Source organism: Pseudophryne corroboree, chromosome 3, assembly GCF_028390025.1.
Source record: "Pseudophryne corroboree isolate aPseCor3 chromosome 3, aPseCor3.hap2, whole genome shotgun sequence".
Taxonomy (NCBI): domain Eukaryota; kingdom Metazoa; phylum Chordata; class Amphibia; order Anura; family Myobatrachidae; genus Pseudophryne; species Pseudophryne corroboree.
In genome coordinates, this window is record NC_086446.1 from 171,034,944 (window position 1) to 171,060,928 (window position 25,985).

Below are 25,985 nucleotides of genomic sequence, written 5' to 3' on the forward strand. Positions count from 1 at the left end.
TATACTAATATGTTAGTGCATATGCAATTAGTATCGATGTGATGTGTGGCGGGATGTACGCTGCAAGGTTAGTACATCCCGCCCATAATGAGAATAGGACAGGAGTACAGTTAGGAGCTGTGCAGAGAGGCTGGAAGGGACAGAGAGAAGATGTAATGAATGAGGGGAGGGATAATAGCTGTGCAGAGAGACTGCGAGGTATAGACAGGAGATGTAGTGAGTGGAGAGGAAGGCAGGTAGGAGTTGTGCAGAGAAGCTGGGATGATTAGATAGGAGATGTAGTGTAGTAGGTGGGAAAGGTAGGACTTGTGCAGAGAGGCTGGTAGGGACAGAGAGGAGATGTAGTTAGTGTGTGTGTGTGTGTGTGTGTGGGGGGGGGGGGTGAAGGTAGGAGCTGTACAGACAGGCTGGATGATACAGCCAGGAGATGTACAGGGTGGAGGGTGCAGGTAGGAGCCATGCAGAGAAGATGGTAGGTATAAGCAGGAGATGTACAGTAGTGAGAGTCAGGAGGGGAGAGTCCAGGAAAAGGGGACTGGAAAGAATTGATGCTTACTCGAACTGGGACCATGCAGAAAGAAAAGTGTTCCCGGGGTCAGAGGAGCTTGTCCTAAGCTCCTCCATTCGGGGGCCTCCCCAAATATCATGTACTGTGCTTGTACAATTAGAGCTTAGCACATGCTCCTCTGATCCCTAATCTGTGTATCATGGGTCAGGGATTGGATTGAGTAGTGAGAGGCTGTCGGGAGTAGGAACGTCACCTCCCACTCTCTGCAGAAGATGGTTCCTGAGGCTGGCTGCTCCATCATGCACCCAATCGCACGGAACTGTCTTCACGCTGCTGACAAACAGTTTGACAGGCAAAGGCTGCATCAGCCGGCACCAACAGCGAGAGAGGGGTAAAAGAACAATTTCCTGCATGGTGTGGAGAATAGAGATGAGCGCCGGAAATTTTTCGGGTTTTGTGTTTTGGTTTTGGGTTCGGTTCCGCGGCCGTGTTTTGGGTTCGACCGCGTTTTGGCAAAACCTCACTGAATTTTTTTTGTCGGATTCGGGTGTGTTTTGGATTTGGGTGTTTTTTTCAAAAAACACTAAAAAACAGCTTAAATCATAGAATTTGGGGGTCATTTTGATCCCAAAGTATTATTAACCTCAAAAATCATAATTTACACTCATTTTCAGTCTATTCTGAATACCTCACACCTCACAATATTATTTTTAGTCCTAAAATTTGCACCTAGGTCGCTGGATGACTAAGCTAAGCGACCCTAGTGGCCGACACAAACACCGGGCCCATCTAGGAGTGTCACTGCAGTGTCACGCAGGATGTCCCTTCCAAAAAACCCTCCCCAAACAGCACATGACGCAAAGAAAAAAAGAGGCGCAATGAGGTAGCTGTGTGAGTAAGATAAGCGACCCTAGTGGCCGACACAAACACCGGGCCCATCTAGGCGTGTCACTGCAGTGTCACGCAGGATGTCCCTTCCAAAAAACCCTCCCCAAACAGCACATGACGCAAAGAAAAAAAGAGGCGCAATGAGGTAGCTGTGTGAGTAAGATAAGCGACCCTAGTGGCCGACACAAACACCGGGCCCATCTAGGAGTGTCACTGCAGTGTCACGCAGGATGTCCCTTCCAAAAAACCCTCCCCAAACAGCACATGACGCAAAGAAAAAAAGAGGCGCAATGAGGTAGCTGTGTGAGTAAGATAAGCGACCCTAGTGGCCGACACAAACACCGGGCCCATCTAGGAGTGTCACTGCAGTGTCACGCAGGATGTCCCTTCCAAAAAACCCTCCCCAAACAGCACATGACGCAAAGAAAAAAAGAGGCGCAATGAGGTAGCTGTGTGAGTAAGATAAGCGACCCTAGTGGCCGACACAAACACCGGGCCCATCTAGGAGTGTCACTGCAGTGTCACGCAGGATGTCCCTTCCAAAAAACCCTCCCCAAACAGCACATGACGCAAAGAAAAAAAGAGGCGCAATGAGGTAGCTGTGTGAGTAAGATAAGCGACCCTAGTGGCCGACACAAACACCGGGCCCATCTAGGAGTGTCACTGCAGTGTCACGCAGGATGTCCCTTCCAAAAAACCCTCCCCAAACAGCACATGACGCAAAGAAAAAAAGAGGCGCAATGAGGTAGCTGTGTGAGTAAGATAAGCGACCCTAGTGGCCGACACAAACACCGGGCCCATCTAGGAGTGTCACTGCAGTGTCACGCAGGATGTCCCTTCCAAAAAACCCTCCCCAAAAAGCACATGACGCAAAGAAAAAAAGAGGCGCAATGAGGTAGCTGTGTGAGTAAGATAAGCGACCCTAGTGGCCGACACAAACACCGGGCCCATCTAGGAGTGTCACTGCAGTGTCACGCAGGATGTCCCTTCCAAAAAACCCTCCCCAAACAGCACATGACGCAAAGAAAAAAAGAGGCGCAATGAGGTAGCTGTGTGAGTAAGATAAGCGACCCTAGTGGCCGACACAAACACCGGGCCCATCTAGGAGTGTCACTGCAGTGTCACGCAGGATGTCCCTTCCAAAAAACCCTCCCCAAACAGCACATGACGCAAAGAAAAAAAGAGGCGCAATGAGGTAGCTGTGTGAGTAAGATAAGCGACCCTAGTGGCCGACACAAACACCGGGCCCATCTAGGAGTGTCACTGCAGTGTCACGCAGGATGTCCCTTCCAAAAAACCCTCCCCAAACAGCACATGACGCAAAGAAAAAAAGAGGCGCAATGAGGTAGCTGTGTGAGTAAGATAAGCGACCCTAGTGGCCGACACAAACACCGGGCCCATCTAGGAGTGTCACTGCAGTGTCACGCAGGATGTCCCTTCCAAAAAACCCTCCCCAAACAGCACATGACGCAAAGAAAAAAAGAGGCGCAATGAGGTAGCTGTGTGAGTAAGATAAGCGACCCTAGTGGCCGACACAAACACCGGGCCCATCTAGGAGTGTCACTGCAGTGTCACGCAGGATGTCCCTTCCAAAAAACCCTCCCCAAACAGCACATGACGCAAAGAAAAAAAGAGGCGCAATGAGGTAGCTGTGTGAGTAAGATAAGCGACCCTAGTGGCCGACACAAACACCGGGCCCATCTAGGAGTGTCACTGCAGTGTCACGCAGGATGTCCCTTCCAAAAAACCCTCCCCAAACAGCACATGACGCAAAGAAAAAAAGAGGCGCAATGAGGTAGCTGTGTGAGTAAGATAAGCGACCCTAGTGGACGACACAAACACCGGGCCCATCTAGGAGTGTCACTGCAGTGTCACGCAGGATGTCCCTTCCAAAAAACCCTCCCCAAACAGCACATGACGCAAAGAAAAAAAGAGGCGCAATGAGGTAGCTGTGTGAGTAAGATAAGCGACCCTAGTGGCCGACACAAACACCGGGCCCATCTAGGAGTGTCACTGCAGTGTCACGCAGGATGTCCCTTCCAAAAAACCCTCCCCAAACAGCACATGACGCAAAGAAAAAAAGAGGCGCAATGAGGTAGCTGTGTGAGTAAGATAAGCGACCCTAGTGGCCGACACAAACACCGGGCCCATCTAGGAGTGTCACTGCAGTGTCACGCAGGATGTCCCTTCCAAAAAACCCTCCCCAAACAGCACATGACGCAATGAAAAATAGAGGCGCAATGAGGTAGCTGTGTGAGTAAGATAAGCGACCCTAGTGGCCGACACAAACACCGGGCCCATCTAGGAGTGTCACTGCAGTGTCACGCAGGATGTCCCTTCCAAAAAACCCTCCCCAAACAGCACATGACGCAAAGAAAAAAAGAGGCGCAATGAGGTAGCTGTGTGAGTAAGATAAGCGACCCTAGTGGCCGACACAAACACCGGGCCCATCTAGGAGTGTCACTGCAGTGTCACGCAGGATGTCCCTTCCAAAAAACCCTCCCCAAACAGCACATGACGCAAAGAAAAAAAGAGGCGCAATGAGGTAGCTGTGTGAGTAAGATAAGCGACCCTAGTGGCCGACACAAACACCGGGCCCATCTAGGAGTGTCACTGCAGTGTCACGCAGGATGTCCCTTCCAAAAAACCCTCCCCAAACAGCACATGACGCAAAGAAAAAAAGAGGCGCAATGAGGTAGCTGTGTGAGTAAGATAAGCGACCCTAGTGGCCGACACAAACACCGGGCCCATCTAGGAGTGGCACTGCAGTGTCACGCAGGATGTCCCTTCCAAAAAACCCTCCCCAAACAGCACATGACGCAAAGAAAAAAAGAGGCGCAATGAGGTAGCTGTGTGAGTAAGATAAGCGACCCTAGTGGCCGACACAAACACCGGGCCCATCTAGGAGTGGCACTGCAGTGTCACGCAGGATGTCCCTTCCAAAAAACCCTCCCCAAACAGCACATGACGCAAAGAAAAAAAGAGGCGCAATGAGGTAGCTGTATGAGTAAGATAAGCGACCCTAGTGGCCGACACAAACACCGGGCCCATCTAGGAGTGGCACTGCAGTGTCACGCAGGATGGCACTTCAAAAAAACCCTCCCCAAACAGCACATGACGCAAAGAAAAATTAAAGAAAAAAGAGGTGCAAGATGGAATTGTCCTTGGACCCTCCCACCCACCCTTATGTTGTTTAAACAGGACATGCACACTTTAACCAACCCATCATTTCAGTGACAGGGTCTGCCACACGACTGTGACTGAAATGACGGGTTGGTTTGGACCCCCACCAAAAAAGAAGCAATTAATCTCTCCTTGCACAAACTGGCTCTACAGAGGCAAGATGTCCACCTCATCATCATCCTCCGATATATCACCGTGTACATCCCCCTCCTCACAGATTATCAATTCGTCCCCACTGGAATCCACCATCTCAGCTACCTGTGTACTTTGTGGAGGCAATTGCTGCTGCTCAATGTCTCCACGGAGGAATTGATTATAATTCATTTTAATGAACATCATCTTCTCCACATTTTCTGGATGTAACCTCGTACGCCGATTGCTGACAAGGTGAGCGGCGGCACTAAACACTCTTTCGGAGTACACACTTGTGGGAGGGCAACTTAGGTAGAATAAAGCCAGTTTGTGCAAGGGCCTCCAAATTGCCTCTTTTTCCTGCCAGTATAAGTACGGACTGTGTGACGTGCCTACTTGGATGCGGTCACTCATATAATCCTCCACCATTCTTTCAATGGTGAGAGAATCATATGCAGTGACAGTAGACGACATGTCCGTAATCGTTGTCAGGTCCTTCAGTCCGGACCAGATGTCAGCATCAGCAGTCGCTCCAGACTGCCCTGCATCACCGCCAGCGGGTGGGCTCGGAATTCTGAGCCTTTTCCTCGCACCCCCAGTTGCGGGAGAATGTGAAGGAGGAGATGTTGACAGGTCGCGTTCCGCTTGACTTGACAATTTTCTCACCAGCAGGTCTTTCAACCCCAGCAGACTTGTGTCTGCCGGAAAGAGAGATCCAAGGTAGGCTTTAAATCTAGGATCGAGCACGGTGGCCAAAATGTAGTGCTCTGATTTCAACAGATTGACCACCCGTGAATCCTTGTTAAGCGAATTAAGGGCTCCATCCACAAGTCCCACATGCCTAGCGGAATCGCTCCGTGTTAGCTCCTCCTTCAATGTCTCCAGCTTCTTCTGCAAAAGCCTGATGAGGGGAATGACCTGACTCAGGCTGGCAGTGTCTGAACTGACTTCACGTGTGGCAAGTTCAAAGGGCATCAGAACCTTGCACAACGTTGAAATCATTCTCCACTGCGCTTGAGACAGGTGCATTCCACCTCCTATATCGTGCTCAATTGTATAGGCTTGAATGGCCTTTTGCTGCTCCTCCAACCTCTGAAGCATATAGAGGGTTGAATTCCACCTCGTTACCACTTCTTGCTTCAGATGATGGCAGGGCAGGTTCAGTAGTTTTTGGTGGTGCTCCAGTCTTCTGTACGTGGTGCCTGTACGCCGAAAGTGTCCCGCAATTCTTCTGGCCACCGACAGCATCTCTTGCACGCCCCTGTCATTTTTAAAAAAATTCTGCACCACCAAATTCAAGGTATGTGCAAAACATGGAACGTGCTGTAATTTGCCCATATTTAATGCACACACAATATTGCTGGCGTTGTCCGATGCCACAAATCCACAGGAGAGTCCAATTGGGGTAAGCCATTCCGCGATGATCTTCCTCAGTTGCCGTAAGAGGTTTTCAGCAGTGTGCGTATTCTGGAAAGCGGTGATACAAAGCGTAGCCTGCCTAGGAAAGAGTTGGCGTTTGCGAGATGCTGCTACTGGTGCCGCCGCTGCTGTTTTTGCGGCGGGAGTCCATACATCTACCCAGTGGGCTGTCACAGTCATATAGTTCTGACCCTGCCCTGCTCCACTTGTCCACATGTCCGTGGTTAAGTGGACATTGGGTACAGCTGCATTTTTTAGGACACTGGTGAGTCTTTTTCTGAGGTCTGTGTACATTTTCGGTATCGCCTGCCTAGAGAAGTGGAACCTAGATGGTATTTGGTAACGGGGGCACACTACCTCAAGAAATTGTGTAGTTCCCTGTGAACTAACGGCGGATACCGGACGCACGTCTAACACCAACATAGTTGTCAAGGCCTCAGTTATCCGCTTTGCAGCAGGATGACTGCTGTGATATTTCATCTTCCTCGCAAAGGACTGTTGGACAGTCAATTGCTTACTGGAAGTAGTACAAGTGGTCTTCCGACTTCCCCTCTGGGATGACCATCGACTCCCAGCAGCAACAACAGCAGCGCCAGCAGCAGTAGGCGTTACACGCAAGGATGCATCGGAGGAATCCCAGGCAGGAGAGGAATCGTCAGAATTGCCAGTGACATGGCCTGCAGGACTATTGGCATTCCTGGGGAAGGAGGAAATTGACACTGAGGGAGTTGGTGGGGTGGTTTGCGTGAGCTTGGTTACAAGAGGAAGGGATTTACTGGTCAGTGGACTGCTTCCGCTGTCACCCAAAGTTTTTGAACTTGTCACTGACTTATTATGAATGCGCTGCAGGTGACGTATAAGGGAGGATGTTCTGAGGTGGTTAACGTCCTTACCCCTACTTATTACAGCTTGACAAAGGCAACACACGGCTTGACACCTGTTGTCCGCTTTTCTGTTGAAATACCTCCACACTGAAGAGCTGATTTTTTTGGTATTTTCACCAGGCATGTCAACGGCCATATTCCTCCCACGGACAACAGGTGTCTCCCCGGGTGCCTGACTTAAACAAACCACCTCACCATCAGAATCCTCCGGGTCAATTTCCTCCCCAGCGCCAGCAACACCCATATCCTCCTCATCCTGGTGTACTTCAACACTGACATCTTCAATCTGACTATCAGGAACTGGACTGCGGGTGCTCCTTCCAGCACTTGCAGGGGGCGTGCAAATGGTGGAAGGCGCATGCTCTTCACGTCCAGTGTTGGGAAGGTCAGGCATCGCAACCGACACAATTGGACTCTCCTTGTGGATTTGGGATTTCGAAGAACGCACAGTTCTTTGCGGTGCTTTTGCCAGCTTGAGTCTTTTCAGTTTTCTAGCGAGAGGCTGAGTGCTTCCATCCTCATGTGAAGCTGAACCACTAGCCATGAACATAGGCCAGGGCCTCAGCCGTTCCTTGCCACTCCGTGTGGTAAATGGCATATTGGCAAGTTTACGCTTCTCCTCCGACAATTTTATTTTAGGTTTTGGAGTCCTTTTTTTACTGATATTTGGTGTTTTGGATTTGACATGCTCTGTACTATGACATTGGGCATCGGCCTTGGCAGACGACGTTGCTGGCATTTCATCGTCTCGGCCATGACTAGTGGCAGCAGCTTCAGCACGAGGTGGAAGTGGATCTTGATCTTTCCCTAATTTTGGAACCTCAACATTTTTGTTCTCCATATTTTAATAGGCACAACTAAAAGGCACCTCAGGTAAACAATGGAGATGGATGGATACTAGTATACTTATGGATGGACTGCCGAGTGCCGACACAGAGGTAGCTACAGCCGTGGACTACCGTACTGTGTCTGCTGCTAATATAGACTGGATGATAATGAGATGAAATCAATATATATATATATATATATGTATGTATATATAATATCACTAGTACTGCAGCCGGACAGGTAGATAATATATTTATTAGGTAATGATGACTGATGATGGACCTGCTGGACACTGTCAGCTCAGCAGCACCGCAGACTGCTACAGTAAGCTACTATACTATAGTAGTATGTACAAAGAAGAAAGAAAAAAAAAACCACGGGTAGGTGGTATACAATTATGGATGGACTGCTGAGTGCCGACACAGAGGTAGCTACAGCCGTGGACTAACGTACTGTGTCTGCTGCTAATATAGACTGGATGATTGATAATGAGATGAAATCAATATATATATGTATGTATATATAATATCACTAGTACTGCAGCCGGACAGGTAGATAATATATTTATTAGGTAATGATGACTGATGACGGACCTGCTGGACACTGTCAGCTCAGCAGCACCGCAGACTGCTACAGTAAGCTACTATACTCTATAGTAGTATGTACAAAGAAGAAAGAAAAAGAAAAACCACGGGTAGGTGGTATACAATTATGGATGGACTGCCGAGTGCCGACACAGAGGTAGCTACAGCCGTGGACTAACGTACTGTGTCTGCTGCTAATATAGACTGGATGATTGATAATGAGATGAAATCAATATATATATGTATGTATATATAATATCACTAGTACTGCAGCCGGACAGGTAGATAATATATTTATTAGGTAATGATGACTGATGACGGACCTGCTGGACACTGTCAGCTCAGCAGCACCGCAGACTGCTACAGTAAGCTACTATACTCTATAGTAGTATGTACAAAGAAGAAAGAAAAAAAAAAACCACGGGTAGGTGGTATACAATTATGGATGGACTGCCGAGTGCCGACACAGAGGTAGCTACAGCCGTGGACTAACGTACTGTGTCTGCTGCTAATATAGAGTCTAGACTGGATGATAAATTATTGATAATGAGATGAAATCAATATAATATCACTAGTACTGCAGCCGGACAGGTACTATATATATTTATTATGTAATGACTGATGACGGACCTGCTGGACACTGTCAGGTCAGCACAGCACCGCAGACTGCTACAGTAAGCTACTATAGTAGTATGTATAAAGAAGAATGAAAAAAAAAAAAACCACGGGTAGGTGGTATACAATATTATATATATATATATATTATATACAATTATATATATATATATATATATATATATTAAACTGGTGGTGATTGATTATTAAACTGGTGGTCACTTCAGGTCACGTTGCAACTTGCAACTAGTACTCCGAGGCCTAAGCAGACAATCACAAAATATATTATTATACTGGTGGTCAGTGTGGTCACAACAATGGCAGTGTGGCACTGACTCTGGCAGCAAAAGTGTGCACTGTACGTTATATGTACTCCTGAGTCCTGCTCTCAGACTCTAACTGCTCCCCACTGTCAGTGTCTCCCCCACAAGTCAGATAATACACTTACAGTCACACTATCTAATCTATAAATATCACTTCAGCAAGTAGTAAGTATAGTAGTATACAGTATAGTAGTACTCCTCCTAATAATGCTCCCCAAAATACTGTGTCTCTCTCTTCTCTAAACGGAGAGGACGCCAGCCACATCCTCTCCCTATGACTCTCAATGCACGTGTGAAAATGGCGGCGACGCGCGGATCCTTATATAGAATCCGAGTCTCGCGATAGAATCCGAGCCTCGCGAGAATCCGACAGCGTGATGATGACGTTCGGGCGCGCTCGGGTTAGCCAAGCAAGGCGGGAAGATCCGAGCCTGCTCGGACCCGTGTAAAAAACCTGAAGTTCGGGCGGGTTCGGATTCAGAGGAACCGAACCCGCTCATCTCTAGTGGAGAACAGGGTACATTGGTAGGGTCAGGAGCACAGTGGCCTCTACTCTCACTGTGACAGGAGCCCCCACCCTTTGTGCTTTCCACAGGCAGACTCTGACAGTGCCAGTTACACCGGTTGCGAGCTGCGAGCTCTAATTCACAGAGAGCAGTGAATCAGAAAAAATGTCCAGCTGCTTGTTAACATCAGTGCTGATAGGTGGCAGATCTCCTCTATCAGTCTGTCACACACAAGGTCAGCCCTTCCACCCTACGGTAAGAGGCATGTCCCTCATGCAGTGGGGTACACCAGGTTCCCTGCATTGGGCCATTCATCCAACATTGCTCAAAATGGTCTGTGAGGGTGGGGAGGTCGGATGGGGGTTTTGGGGATAACTCATTGCTGGTCTAGGCAGCAGTGCCTCTTAGTCCACAGGGGCCCCGATGCAATGCACCTGCTGCACCAATGGAAGTTCCACCTCTAATTGTTTGGCAGTCACATGGCGCACTGCTGTGAATCATATTATGAACTTAGCATGGGGCCCAAAGCATATTTCTCTTACTTCCTAGAGGATACTGGGGTCCATTTAGTACCATGGGGTATAGATGGGTCCACTAGGAGCCATGGGCACTTTAAGAATTTGATAGTGTGGGCTGGCTCCTCCCTCTATGCCCCTCCTACCAGACTCAGCTTAGAAAATGTGCCTGGAGGAGCCGGTCACGCTGAAGGAAGCTCCTGAAGAGTTTTCTGCATTTATTTTATCTATTAGTTATTTTCAGGCAGGACTGGTTTGCACCAGCCTGTCTGCTTTGTGGGACCTAGGGGGGATAACGGCCCAACCTCTTGAAAGGTTAATGGTCCCGTTCCCCGCTGACAGGACACTGAGCTCCTGAGGGAACTATTTGCAAGCCCACCACGGTGAGCGTACAGTCCCGCAGTACGCCGCCACCCCTAACAGAACCAGAAGAATGAAGAGTGGTGAATACTGAGCCGGCATTATGGTGGCATGAGGGTACGGAGATGCACGGCTTCTACACGGGGCGGAATGCGTCCCCGTACAATGTACACAGTACCTATACTGGCACAACAGCCTTAAAACGGTTTTATCCATTTTAAGCACCAGTTTCCTCAGCCAGTATAAAAAAGGCAGGAAGACCGCGCCATTGAAGGGGCAGGGTTTCACTTTGAGAGAATCCAGCATCTCACCAGCGCCATTTTCTCTCTGCAGTGGACACAGACGCTGACAGGACAGGGACGCGCAGCTCCTCCAGTGTGACTACAAATTACCTCAGCGGTACCATTGGGTCATAGCAGGGGGGAAGCGATTATTGGTGTACTAAGTCCCCTATCAGGGTACTTGGTCTGCAACCTGGCTAAGCTTGGCATTAGCAGTAAGGGCGCGGTGGGGGCTGGCTCCAAACAACTCTGTGTCTCCCTGAAGGGATCTTTGTGGATTAATTGTGCTTAACCTTTCCTAGGTGTGTGTGCTGTTACATTACATTATGTCAGGCAGAGAGTGTGTGTCTTGTACCGCAGAGTGTTCCTCTTCACCGGGGGGCTCACTACTGGGTGTCAGGGTTCACAGGCTAGCGGGGCTGAACCGGAATGAGTTAATTCTCTTAAGGGAATGATCTCATCTCTTTCTACAAAATTGTCCCACAATGAGAAAGAGACGCAATACTTAAAACAAACTGTGGATGAGTTTATGAACAGAGACTTAGTACCCAATACAGCGTCTCAGTCACCTCCCATTTGTCTGCAAAAGCAATCTCTGGCCCATATCCTGCAGTCTGACTCTGACGCTGACAGGTCAGACATGGAGGAGGGAGAGGTGGACTCAGGGGGAGGGGGGGGGATGCAGCTTTGTCACAGGGAATAGAGGCTCTTATAGAGGCTATTAGAGATGTTCTGCATATGCAAAAGTCTTTGGAAGGTTTCATGCTAGACCCTTCCAGCTCGATCTGTTGGACAAATGGTCCGGATCTCATCTTCACATGCACCAGAGGATCCATCTGTCGCCAAAAGCCAGGATCTCTCTTCTGTGGTGGCTACAGACTTCTCACGTCGTCGAGGGTTGGAGGATCGGAATTCAGAACTGGATTCTGCTAACCACAGATGCAAGCCTCAGGGTTTGAGGAGCATTCACTCAGGGGTGCAGTTTCAAGAAAGATAGTCAAGTCAGGAAGTCATTCTTCCAATCAATATTCTGGAACTCAGGGCCATATACAATGCCCTTCTGCAGGCCTCACATCTTCTTCAAGATCGGGCCATTCATTAGGTCCAGTTGGACAATGTGACGGCAGTAACATAGATAACGACAGGGCGGAACGAAAAGCAGAGCAGCAATGTCAGAGGTGTCAAGAATTCTCCTCTGGGCAGATAGAAACGCTGTGGCATTGTCAGCGGTCTTCATTCTAGGAGTAGACAACTGGGAAGCAGACTTTCTCAGCAGACGCGACATGCACCCGGGGGAGTGGGGCCTTCACCCGGAAGTGTTCAGGTGCTTGACAAGTCAATGGGGATATCCACAGATCAACATGATGGCCTCTCGTTTCAACAAGAAGCTCAAGTGGTATTGTTCCAGGTCGAGAGACCAACAGGCGGTGGCGGTAGATGCCCTGATGACTCCATAGGTCTATCAGATGGTGTACGTGTTTCCTCCACTTCCTCTGATCCCAAGAATTCTAAAAAGAATAAAAAGGGAAAAGGTTCAAGCAATTCTAATTGCTCGGGACTGGCCAAGAAGGGCCTGGTACGCAAACCTGCTGGAGATGCTCCTCGAAGATCCGTGGCCTCTACCTCTTTGCGAGGATCTTCTGCAACAGGGCCCGTTCATCTATCAGGACTTACCGCGGCTACGTTTGACGGCATGGAAGTTGAACGGCTGATTCTAGCCAGGAGATGGATCCCTAACAAGTTTATCCCGACTATGGTGGTCATTCCGAGTTGTTCGCTCGCTAGCTACTTTTAGCAGAAATGCAAACGCAAAGCCGCCGCCCTCTGGGAGTGTATCTTAGCAAAGCAGAATTGCTAACGAAAGATTAGCAATTCTGCTATTAAGTATTTCCTTGCAGTTTCTGAGTAGCTCCAGACCTACTCCTAGATTGCGATCACCTCAGTCCGTTTAGTACCTGGTTTGACGTCACAAACACGCCCAGCGTCCAGCCAGCCACTCCTACCTTTTTACCTGGCACGCCTGCGTTTTTTTAGCACACTCCCTGAAAACGGCCAGTTTCCGCCCAGAAACACCCACTTCCTGTCAATCACACTACGATCAGCAGAGTGATTGAAAAGCTTCATTCGCCCGTGAGAAAAATAGCATAGTTTTGTGTAAAATTGCTTAGCGCGTGCGCCCTACTGTGCATACGCATGCGCAGAACTGCCGGATTTTCGTCTATTAGCAATCCTGCTAAAAATAGCAGCGAACTAACAACTCGGAATGACCACCTATGATCCAAGCCAGGAAAGAGGTAACGTCTAAGCATTACCATAGTATTTGGAAGAAATACGTCTCTTGGTGTGAGAGCAGAATTTTTTTTGCAGTGGAATTCCATCTGGGACGTTTCCTACTTTTTCTACAAGCTGGAGTGGATGTGGGCCTACGTCTGGGCTCCATAAAAGTCCAGATTTTGGCCTTGTCCATTTTCTTTCAGAAACAGTTGGCTTCTCTCCCTGAGCTCCAGACGTTCTTGAAAGGTGTTCTACACATCCAACCTCCCTCCGTGCCTCCCATGGCACCTTGGGATCTCGATGTGGTGCTGCATTTCCTCCAATCGGACTGGTTTGAACCATTACAGGAAGTGGACGTAAAATATCTTATGTGGAAGACCGTCACACTGTTGGCCTTGGCTTTAGCAGGACGTGTGTCGGAGCTGGGAGCTTTGACTCACAGAAGTCCCTATTTGATTTTCCATGAGGACAGAGCTGCACTCAGAACTCGTCAGCAATTTCTTCCTAAGGTGGTGTCTGCGTTTCACATCAACCAACCTATTGTGGTTCCGGTTGTCACTGACACCTTTGCTACTTCAAAGTCTTTGGATGTTGTGAGGGCTTTGAAGGTGTATGTGAAAAGAACAGCTCGTCACAGAAAGATGGACTCGCTGTTTGTTCTCTATGAACCCAATAAGATTGGGTGTCCTGCTTCTAAGCAGACTACTGCACGCTGGATCAGACTTACTATCCAGCATGCTTATTCCACGGCAAGTTTGCCATGTCCAAAATCTGTACAGGCCCACTCTACTTGGTCGGTGGGCTCTTCCTGGGCGGCTGCCCGGGGTGTCTCGGCTTTACAGCTCTGCCGAGCAGCTACTTGGTCAGGTTCGAACACGTTTGCTAAGTTCTACAAGTTCTATACTTTGGCCTCTGAGGACCTTCAGTTTGGTCAATCAGTTCTGCAGGAACCTCAGCACTCTCCCACCCGGTTTGGGGGCTTTGGTACATCCCCATGGTACTAAATGGACCCCAGTATACTCTAGGACGTAAGAGAAATGGGATTTTAATTACCTACCGGTAAATCCTTTTCTCGTAGTCCGTAGAGGATACTGGGCGCCCGCCCAGTGCTTCGCTCTTCCTGCACTGTTACTTGGTTAAGTAATGTTGGTTCAGCCGTTGCTGTTCCTGTTTCAAGTTTGGTTAGCTTGGCTTTCCTCTTGTTGTGTGTTCTGGTTCGGAATCTCACCACTATCCTCACCACTCTAGTGGTAGCATGAGACGGAGTCTACAACCCACACAAGTGGCTCAGGTAGTGCAGCTCATCCAGGATGGCACACAGTGGCGTAACTAGAAGTTTTTCTCCCCCAAGCCAAAAAATTCTTCGGCGCCCCCCCCCCCCCCCCAATCCCCCATTCCCCATAATTGGCACTATTAAAGGGATAAGCATGCGCGCGCCGAATGGGCGTGGCTTTTCATAAAGGGGCGTGGCATTGCAGGAAAAGACTTCCTTATACCCCAGTTTTGCAACCTGCACGCCCAGACGTTAGCCACCACAGGAAAGAAAAATAATCCTGATTCATGCCCCTTACATTATTTGTAATTTTTTCTCCTTATAGTAATGCCCAGTATACATTATGCCACATACTGCAATGGCCCTTAGACATTATTCCACACACAATAATGCACATGACACAATATGCACACACTGTAATGCCCCCGACACATTATGCCACACAACGTAATGCCTGTGACACATTATGCCACACACCGTAATGCCTGTGACACATTATGACAGGAATCGCAATGCCCGTTTAACATTATGCTACACACTGCAATGCCCCTGATACATTATAGCACATACAATGTCTGTGACACATTATGACACACACCGCAATGTCCGTGATACATTATGCCACACACTGCAATGACCCTGAGACATTATACCACATATCACAATGCCCGTGATATAGTATACCATACACCGTAATGCCTGTGACACATTATGACACACACCGCAATGTCCGTGATACGTTATGCCACACACCGTAATGCCCATTACACATTAAGTCCTACAGTAAGGCTTCTAATTACTTTTCAATTACCTGCTCGTTGTCAGGGGTTTCATGCACTGGGTGTCATGCTCGTTGCCAGGGGTTTCATGCTCTTGGTTCCATGCACGGTGCCAGAGGTTTTCATGCTCAGGGTGTCATGCTCGTTGCCAGGGGTTTCATGCACTGGGTGTCATGCTCGTTGCCAGGTGTTTCATGCACTGGGTGTCATGCTCGCTGCCAGGTGTTTCATGCACTGGGTGTCATGCTCGTTGCTAGGAGGTAGTCCTTGTTGCTAGGGCTGTGCTCCCAGTGCCACATATGTCCCCAGTGCCAGATATTCCCCCACGGTGCCAGGTACTCACATGCCCCAGTGCCAAATATAGCCCCCCCCATGTGCCAGGTACACATATACCCCCCCAGTGCCACATATGCCCCCAGTGCCAGATATTCCCCCCCAGTGCCACATATGCCCCCAGTGCCAGATATGCCCCCAGTGCCATATATTCCCCCCCAGTGCCATATATGCCCCCAGTGCCATATATGCCCCCAGTGCCAGATATTCCCCCCCAGTGCCATATATGCCCCCAGTGCCAGATATTCCCCCCGTGCCATATATGCCCCCAGTGCCATATATGCCCCCAGTGCCAGATATTCCCCCCCAGTGCCATATATGCCCCCAGTGCCAGATATTCCCCCCCAGTGCCACATATGCCCACAGTGCCATATATTCCCCCCCAGTGCCAAATATGCCCCCAGTGCCACATATGCCCCCAGTGCCAGATATTCCCCCCCAGTGCCATATATGCCCCCAGTGCCAGATATTCCCCCCGTGCCATATATGCCCCCAGTGCCAGATATTCCCCCCCAGTGCCATATATGCCCCCAGTGCCAGATATTCCCCCCCCAGTGCCATATATGCCCCAGTGCCAGATATTCCCCCCAGTGCCATATATGCCCCAGTGCCAGATATTCCCCCCAGTGCCAGATATTCCCCCCCCCAGTGCCATATATGCCCCCAGTGCCAGATATTCCCCCCCAGTGCCATATATGCCCCAGTGCCAGATATTCCCCCCAGTGCCATATATGCCCCAGTGCCAGATATCCCCCCCCCCCCCCCCGCTTTTTGGAGGGACACGGAGGGCACAGCTCACCTTTCCTGTGTCCCTCCTGCTGCATCATCTCCGGCGGCCGCGGGTCTAATAGGGGGAAGTGCCGGTTCGTGAGCCAATTAGAGCTCACGGACGGCACTTTCCCCTATTATACCCGCGGCCGCCGGAGATGATACAGCAGGAGGGACACAGGGAGGCGCGCTGTGCCCTCTGTGTCCCTCCAAAAAGCGGCGGAGGGAAGGAGACTGCAGACTGACATGCGGACGCTCGTCCGCATGTCAGTCTGCTGTAAATCAGTGGCGCCCCCGCAGCCCCTCGCCCCCAAGCCACCGCGAGGGCTGCGGGGGCAGTAGTTACGCCACTGTATTAGGGGATTCTGTACTGGAAAAGGACTTAGGTGTTCACATAGATAGCAAACTAAGCAGCAGTACCCAAAGTAGGATTGCAGCAAAGAAGGCTAGTAAGATATTAGCATGCGTAAAATGGGGAATTGATGCAAGGGACAAGAGTGTCATACTCCCATTATATAAATCACTAGTGAGGCCACATCTTGAATACTGTGTGCAATTTTGGGCACCATACTACAAAAAAGATATCCTGGAGCTAGAAAAGGTTCAGAGGCGGGCGATCAAACTAATTAAGGGCATGGAGACGCTGGAATACGAGGAAAGGCTTGCAAGGCTAGGCATGTTTACACTGGAAAAGAGGAGACTAAGAGGGGACATGATCAACATCTACAAATATATAAGGGGACAATACACAGAGCTTGCGCGGGACCTGTTTTTTGTAAGATCAGCACAGAGGACACGTGGACACTCGCTTAGGTTAGAGGAGAGGAGTTTCCGCACAATGCAGCGTAAAGATTTTTCACAGTAAGGACAATACATGCTTGGAATTCCCTACCTGAGGGAGTTGTAATGGCGGACTCAGTCAACACATTTAAGAATGAGTTAGATAAATTCCTAATGAATAAGGATATCAAGGGTTATAGCGCGTAGTCACACACTATAATTACTATGAAAAGAGGAATAAAACACAACGGCTGACATCAGCATCAGACAAAATTTAGACCAAAATAATCCTGCATAGGAGACCACAAATAGGTTGAACTTGATGGACAAATTGTCTTTTTTCAACCTTAGACACTATGTTACTATGTTATTTTGCTGGCTGTAAAAAACTGACCCCTCAATGACCGGACTGGAACTCAGAGCAGCAGCACTCCTGTAAGTGTACTGTGGTACCCCTGAGTGCCATAGCACACAGTTTGAGAAACGTTGGATTACAAAGAAGAAATGCAATCTGCTGAATACAATCTGCTCCATCACATTTATATTAGCAGTTTTATACAAAGATCACAGAATAAACTGTTAATTCCATATGCACAGTAATATCACTGTTTGTTTAAAAAATTGCCATTTTAGCTTGCACACGTTGGGTGCCCAATCGCGCTTATAAGTTTATTCGGGGTTAGCCGCTTTACAAATAGACACAATCAGCATGATAGGAGACATCAATTGTATATTGCCTCCTGCGATCTCCCATCACTTTAGATGGGTGATTGGGGGAGATAACAATTGAATTCTCCCCAATCACTTTCCAGTGGCAATTGCAGCACGGTCCAAAATTCGGATCCGGGAGCCACACCGACTGCCACCTGAAAAGCTGGCAAACGTCGCTGTCTGGGACTCACTATTTTGAACTGCGCTGCAACTGTCACTGGATAAGAGATATTTACTGTATCTCTATCGCCAGAAAACATAAATATCACATTTTCCAGCTTTTATGAGATAATTATGTTTATTAAATATCCCCCTTAATCTGGCTCTGCCATCAGCTGACCATTGGGGCAGGGGGTGCAATGGAGCCCAGGCTGCCACCAGGTCTTGCTGCTCCCCTGCACCCCCCTTCTCCCACAAATCTTTTATTTACAGGCTGTGCCTGTCTGCTATGCACCGCAGAGCATAAGATGAGGACAAAGGTGGGCCGGATGACTGGGGGCAGCATGGACTGTTCAGTGGGCCAGACTTCAGTAAGTGTGGCCTTTATGAGGAATATGTGTAAGGGGCACTACTACTGTGGGTATTATGTGTAAGGGTCACTACTACTGTGAACATTGTATATAAGGTGCATTTCTTTGGGCATTGTGTATAAGGGGTACTACTGTGCAGCATAACATGTATGAGGGGCAAAACTGTGTGGCTTAACATATATAAAGGGGTACTACTGTGTGGCATAATGTGTGTAAGAGGTACTACTGTGTGACGTAACGTGGTGTAAAATGACAGCAGCACATTGCCACCTCACTGATAGCAGCAATCCCCAACTCACTGACAGCAGCACATCACCACCACGCACACAATGCACTGGTCGGGCACCACAAATTAATAACATGTCCCCACAGAGAAAAACCAATAGGTGCAGAGGTACTTGTACAGCAATCTGAACTAAACAAATGATGCTAAATATATTTGACATGTTTTTTTATGATCCTGATAACAATGAAACGATGATTTATGTATATATACATGGTGTTTAAAATAAAAGGTAACTTAAACTATATGTGTATCTAATGTATCTTATGTGTTACAGCAGATGTTGAGAGGCCGGTATGCCACAGTACACTATCCAGGAATGTTCATGATGTGTGGAACATTATTTTTGAAGTTACAGGACAGGGCGGAATGTTGGGCCTTCCCTGGCATCCGTAACAACTGGGTTACAGGACAATTTCCAGAGACCTACAGCACCAAACAAAACTGTCCTGTCTTGGGTGGAATTGTTCCAGCTAATCATAAGGAAGGACTTTCCGGAAGAACCCGCAGCACCACCCTCCTCCCTCCTGGCCTCCCTGATGTGTGACTCATACCTGGCTCCCACACAGTAATTGGGTTAGCCACACACAGTCACTGCCTTACCAGTTCAGCGGCAGCTTACTTTCCTTTCACCGCTACCCTGCGCTTCACCCGGGGATATGTCCCTGCTTGGGACTACTTGTGAGGAGAGGAGCTGCACGCTACATGCTGCAGCTCCCCCCTACATTCAGCCAGCACCGCGGCCAGCCTCTCAGTATCAAAGTAAGGAGGCAATGCAGCTGCCGCATTAGATACAGCCTGCCAGAGCGCCTTCATTTCAAAGTTAAAAACCGCTCAGCAGCGCCTATAGATCGGCACCCAGGGGGGGTTCCTAGGTACTCGGAAACCCCCCCCCTGCGTGCGCGTATGGTACTCCATGGAAATGGTGTACCAAACCTTATTGATTGGAGCAGTAATGAAGGGTGCAGCAGACAGCTTCCAATGTGTAACAGTCAGGAGTTTGGCAGCAATGAAAATGTGACGTCATAGCTTATTACATGGTTTGGGAACCTCAGGAAGCTGTTTGCATAGTAACATATGCAAGGTGTCCTTTAGATGTACAGTATTGGTTTAAATTTAAAATACACACTCTATACCTCCCAACACGACCTATTCCAGGGGAGGACATAAAGCTCTCTACCTGGACTTCCCTCTTAATTTATGATTGCAATCACATCTGTTGAAATACCTTTCTTATCAATTAAATAGTTCAACACATGTGAAGCCAATCATAAATTAAGAAGGAAGTCCAGGCAGAGAGCATTTTGTCCCTCCTGGAATGGGTAAGGTTTGTAGGTACGCACAATGTAATATACAGTGCATCTGGAAAGTATTCACAGCGCTTCACTTTTTCAACATTTTGTTATGTTACAGCCTTACTCCAAAATGGAATAAATTAATTTTTCCCTCAAAATTCTACACACAATACCCCATAATGACAACGTGAAAAAAGATTTTTTGTGATTTTTGCAAATTTATTAAAAATAAAAAACTAAGAAATCACATGTACATAAGTATTCACAGCCTTTGCCAAAATTGAGCTCAGGTGCATCCTGTTTCCACTGATCATCTTTGAGATATTCCTACAGCTTAATTGGAGTCCACCTGTGGTAAATTCAGTTGATTGGACATGATTTGGAAAGGCACACACCTGTTTATATAAGGTCCCACACTTGACAGTCCATGTCTGAACACAAACCAAGCATGAAGTCAAAGAAAATGTCTGTAGACCTCCGAGACAGGATTGTCTCGAGGCACAAATCTGGGGAAGGGTACAGAAAAATATCTGCTGCTTTGAAGGTCCCAATGAGCACAGTTTCCTCCATCATCCGTAAATGAAAGAAATTCGGAACCACCAGGACTCTTCCTAGAGCTGGCCGGCCGCCTAAACTGAGCGATCGGGGGCTCTAGTCAGGGAGGTGACCAAGAACTCGATGGTACAGCATTCCTCTGTGGAGAGAGGAGAACCTTCCAGAAGGACAAACATCTCTGCAGCAATCCACCAATCAGGCCTGTATGGTAGAGTGGCCAGACGTAAGCCACTCCTTAGTAAAAAGCACATGGCAGCTTGCCTGGAGTTTTCCAAAATGCACTAGAAGGACTTTCAGACCATGAGAAACAAAATACTCTGGTCTGATGAGCCAAAGATTGAACACTTTGATGTGAATGCCAGGCATCATGTTTGGAGGAAACCAGGCACCGCTCATCACCAGGCCAATACCATCCCTACAGTGAAGCATGGTGAGGGCAGCATCATGCTGTGGGGATGTTTTTCAGTGGCAGGAACTGGGAGACTAGTCAGGATAGAGGGAAAGATGAATACAGCAATGTACAGAGACATCCTGGATGAAAACCTGATCCAGAGCGCTCTTGACCTCAGACTGGGGCGATGGTTCATCTTTCAGCAGGGCAACGACCCTAAGCACACAGCCAAGATATCACAGGAGTGGCTTCAGAACAACTCTGTGAATGTCATTGAGTGGCCCAGCCAGAGCCTAGTTTTGAATCCGATTGAACATCTCTGGAGAGATTTGAAAATGGCTGTGCACTGACGCTTCCCATCCAACCTGATGGAGCTTGAGAGGTGCTGCAAAGATAGGTGTGCCAAGCTTGTGGCATCATATTCAAAAAGATTTGAGGATGTAATTGCTGCCAAAGGTGCATCAACAAAGTATTGAGCAAAGGCTGTGAATACTTATGTACATGTGATTTTGCAGTTTTTTATTTTTAATAAATTTGCAAAAATCACAAAAAAACTTTTGTTCATATTGTCATTATGGGGTATTGTGTATAGAATTTTGAGGGAAAAAATGTAATTTATTCCAGTCTGGAATAAGGCTGTAACATAACAAAATGTGGAAAAAGTGAATAGCTGTGAATACTTTCTGGATGCACTGTACATCCACTCCTTACTCCAGGCCCACTGTCTTAAGTGCCCCAGGCCCCCCAAAGCTTAATCCGGCTCTGGCGATTGGTGTTTGGAGAAGTCTGTGTGGGTGCCAAGGCCGAAAAGCGGTTTGTGGAGGCGCCTAACATTAAAAAATAAAAAATATCCTGGCAATGTTATTAAAAAGTATAATGTGTGAATAGTCTAAGCCAGGGTTAGCCAACCCTGGTCCTCGAGAGCTACCAACAGTTCACATTTTCTAGCTAACCTAGCAGGTGCACAGGTGCAGTCATTACTCACTGACACATTTTAAAAGGAGCTAATTACTTCACTTGTGATTCTGTGAGGAGACCTGGAAAACGTGAACTGTTGGTGCTCTTGAGGACCAGGGTTGGCTACCCCTGTACTCTAAGCATTTCAAATGTGTTTAACATACTGTAGTGTCTCCAGTTGACATTATACCACACAGAACCCTCAATTCACATTATGCCACAGTGCCCCCCACACTGATTATGTAGATAGTGTGTGAGGGCCCCTGGGCGACATGCCCGGCTTCCCTGTTAATGCTGGAGCACTAGTTGGTTGTGTTTAAGCATAGTGGTATGTACATGACAACAGAATATGCAATTTTGTTTTACTAATAAAATATGTAGAATTCTCTGTATTCCTGTGACATTTCTATTCCTGCCTCTGCAACTGGTTTTGGGATGCTGTCAAAATGTAAATGGCAAGTGTGGGCTGCATAAGTGGGAAGGGCTTTTACCAAATTAAAAACAACACGGAGAGAGCAGAAAAGGTGCAAGTTCTCTGCGCACCCCTGAAAATTATCCTAGCAGGAAAAAAAACATATATTTTTTTAACTAAAAAGCCTCTTAGGCCCTGTTCCCGGCAAAGTAATTACTGGCACAGTGAATACATATATTCACTATCTTTCTGTCTGTACTATTTTCTTTTGTACAATCAACACATCCTCCTCAGCCAATTTGTGCAACTGTAGATGTATATTGAGTTAGTAGACTAATGTAGTTAATTTACACTAAGAATGAAATACTGTAAGAACAGTTAATATAATTGATGTATCATCTTATAACGCTGCATACAGCATTGTCATTAGAGACTATTAATCATACATTTTTTCACTCGTTATGCACTGTTATTGAAGTAATTAGACATCCTGCGATTAAAATGGCAAAACCATTTTATTAATGAATGGGTAGTAGCAGAAATGACAAGTTTTAAAACTAATTTAGCATAACTTATTTATATTGCATAGTATAATGTAATAAGTAAGATGAGTCATTAATTGATTATAAAATGGGAAAGTTAATTCTCTTCCTGAAACTTCTGTTTGTCAGTAATGAGAAGTGTTGTCTATCTGTGTAAACTGCTCTTGTTACGGATACCAAGCTCTGCATGATTTTGCAGTTCTCCTGGCAGTGAAAGAGTTTTCTTTCCATTAGCTGCAGATATAGTGCTGAATCAGAGCATCGCACGGTGAGATCATCTGAACAGATTAATACTTAATGTAATAATCCAACCTCCCTGTGGTGGGGAGAGGGGGGAATCAATTCTGTGAGTCTGACAGGAAGAGCCCCCACCCCTCCCCCTACAACTACTCCAAATCTCACCTCTCCAACTCCCATCAAAGCCCTGTATACAGGCAAACAAATCGACCACTGGAAACAAGCTTTAACTATTACATCCCAAGAGCGGCACAACAGTGATTAACTTCTGCATCTCCAGAGGCTTGATGTGCAAAGTGATCCTACTTAAAAATTTCAAAGAAGGGATTAGCCAAGTATTACAAGGAAATCCTGCAGAGCATTTATTAACTCACATATAATTTTTGGAAATGCAATGAATAAACAGTTTACTGCCTCTCAAATAAGTCAAAAACTACTAGAAAAATAGCATTATAGTATAGACACAGAATAATAATCTGTAGCATGAGAGAAATATGTAGAACAATGATTAGTGCCTAAATTACCATCTGACTGTACAGAATATGGATTACATGCACCAGAAAGTAAAACACAATGCTGACTTTCTTTTGCCTGAAGAATAATGAACCAGCTGCAGCCACCCCAGGGCAATTTACTGTAGATTAATATGGGCACTTGAATTAAAGGTGTACAGTATCAAACCTTCCAAAAAAAGACAAGTGGAGAAGTTGCCCATTACAACCAAACAGTTTAAATGTATCATTTTACAGAATACCCTTGATAAATGATATCTAGAAGCTAATTGGCTGCTTCGGGCAATGTCTCCACTTGCCCTCTTTAGTAGGTCTGCATTTTCCATAAATGGTGACACTGTCAAGTATCCCATCCCCACTACCATCCTCCTCCTCCCACATGCAACTCATTCACAAAGTTTTTAAGCAGCTGGTGGGCAGCAGCTGGGGTTGATGGGAAGGGGAAGATTCAGACAGTAAAAGAATAATGGTGACTTAAACTAAATGGACTGGGAAACCAGTGTTGGGTATGGGGCAGGAGGGATTGGGTCATTAGCATCTAAACAACAGTTGGGCACCCATATAATTTAACAAGTACCTAAATCTTTAACCCTATCATGATAGATAGGGACAGTTATTAGATGAGATGTAGGGGTAAATTTACCAAAGCTTAGAAAAGTAAAAAGAGGTGATGCTGACCATAGCAACCAATCAGATTCTCTCTGATTTCTTTATTGCATCCTGAGAAATGATGGAGAGAATGTAATTGGTTGCTATGGGTAACATCACCGCTTTTCACTTTTAGAGGCTTTGGAGGTCTATTTACTAAGCCTTGGCTGGAGATAAAGGGGACGGTGATAAAGCACCAGCCAATCAGCTTGTAACTGCCACGTCACAGGCTGTGTCTGAAAAATGATTGGCTGGTGCTTTATTTCTAACTACTTTATCTCCATCCAAGGTTTAGTAAATAGATCCCTTAATGATAAAATATCAGTTACAGCCCCTTCAACATAACCCATTATACTGATACACAATGTCTCACTTTTATAAATATTGTTGTTACCTGAGCAGAACTAATAAATTCATGTTAAATAAAAGATCCTTCTCATCAGTCCATTAATTCAGCATAGAAAGTGTAGCTGTAAAAGTAACGTAAGTGGGAAGTTTAGAAGCAGAGTGTTTTGTATCTGGTCTAAGGGGTAACATTGGAGGGTCTGCAATGTTGTAAAGGTGTAAGCATAAACCACAGCCAAATAATAAGATAATAGGATTTGCAGGTAGAATTTTTCAGAATGAATCCCACTAACGATCTGTATTGGTTTATCACATGTGGGCTGCGAACATCTGCTGTTCAGTCCCAAGCAGAGAGGTCAGATTCCCTAGCAGCTGGTATGTGCACACAGACATAGGGCCTGGTTCATGTTTGTGAGGAATTACACAGCCACACGGAAGTGGCTGTGCAATTACGTGTCATTAAAGATGTAATGCTGCAGGAGGCATCTGTGGGACATAGACACCTTTTGTTTTGGATTAGCAAGGATCTGAGTGTTGCATCGGAGGACGCAGCCTCAGATCACCATCATGACCATCAGTCACAATTCCTAAAGGATGCAGACCCCGGACCCATCGCGCCTTCAAAATGATGTGACACACCCCATTTTAAAGAATGGTGTTGTGTGCCGCCCCCAAGCATGTCAATCATCCTGCGGCTGACATGGGGCTGGAAGCAACAGCGCAAGACCAGTTCTGCACATGTGCAGAATGTGTCTTGCATCTGCGCAGACCCCCAAACATCGTATATATATGCAAACCATCGGGTTTTCGGACAAATATGATTTAGGCCTATAGCCTGAGTTAGTTGTCTACAAAAGAGAGCCAGAGAAGCAAAATAATAGTGTAAAAATATATATTTCACTGTAATTTCATGTTCTGCATTGCTGTAAAGGAAAAATTAACCCTTTTACTGTCATAGACATGAGGAACATAGACAATAGGTTTCTTTGATCAGCCAGATACCTAGGACGACTACCTAGACATTCACTGGTTTTCCCTTCGGTTAAACAAGATAAACAGGTAAAAAATGACTGATTAGGCTGGACTAGAAAGATTAAAAAAAAGAAAAGAAAGGGTAATAGCAGGTGTGGCCTAGTTGTTATACCAAGCACTGTCTGAGATACCTGTGTACAATCAGTTCAAGCTTAGAACCAGGCTCAGCAACGACAGATCCTGCTGCTCCCCAATTAATAAGTGGCTGCTATTAATTGTTGAGTTATGTTGCTGGCCATTAAAGGATGCGACTGGATTGAGTAAATCCACAGGCCCCTGATGCTTTTAGCAGTAAGTAATTG

The 25,985-nt window shown here is 46.9% G+C and overlaps 2 protein-coding genes across 3 annotated transcripts in view; one reads left to right on the forward strand and one right to left on the reverse strand.

Moving 5' to 3' along the window:
• Nucleotides 1–19,982, forward strand: part of C3H10orf71 (chromosome 3 C10orf71 homolog) — a 265,025-nt gene extending 245,043 nt beyond the window's left edge. The window contains exon 2 of one of the 2 annotated variants that reach the window (XR_010243620.1): nt 19,035–19,982. The gene's annotated coding sequence lies outside the window, so the exon portion shown is untranslated. The remainder of the gene's footprint in view (nt 1–19,034) is intronic. The other variant, XR_010243621.1, reaches the window with a different exon arrangement.
• DRGX (dorsal root ganglia homeobox) overlaps nt 1–25,985 on the reverse strand; it is an 83,624-nt gene that overhangs the window by 3,034 nt on the left and 54,605 nt on the right. The gene's annotated exons all lie outside the window — the stretch shown is intronic.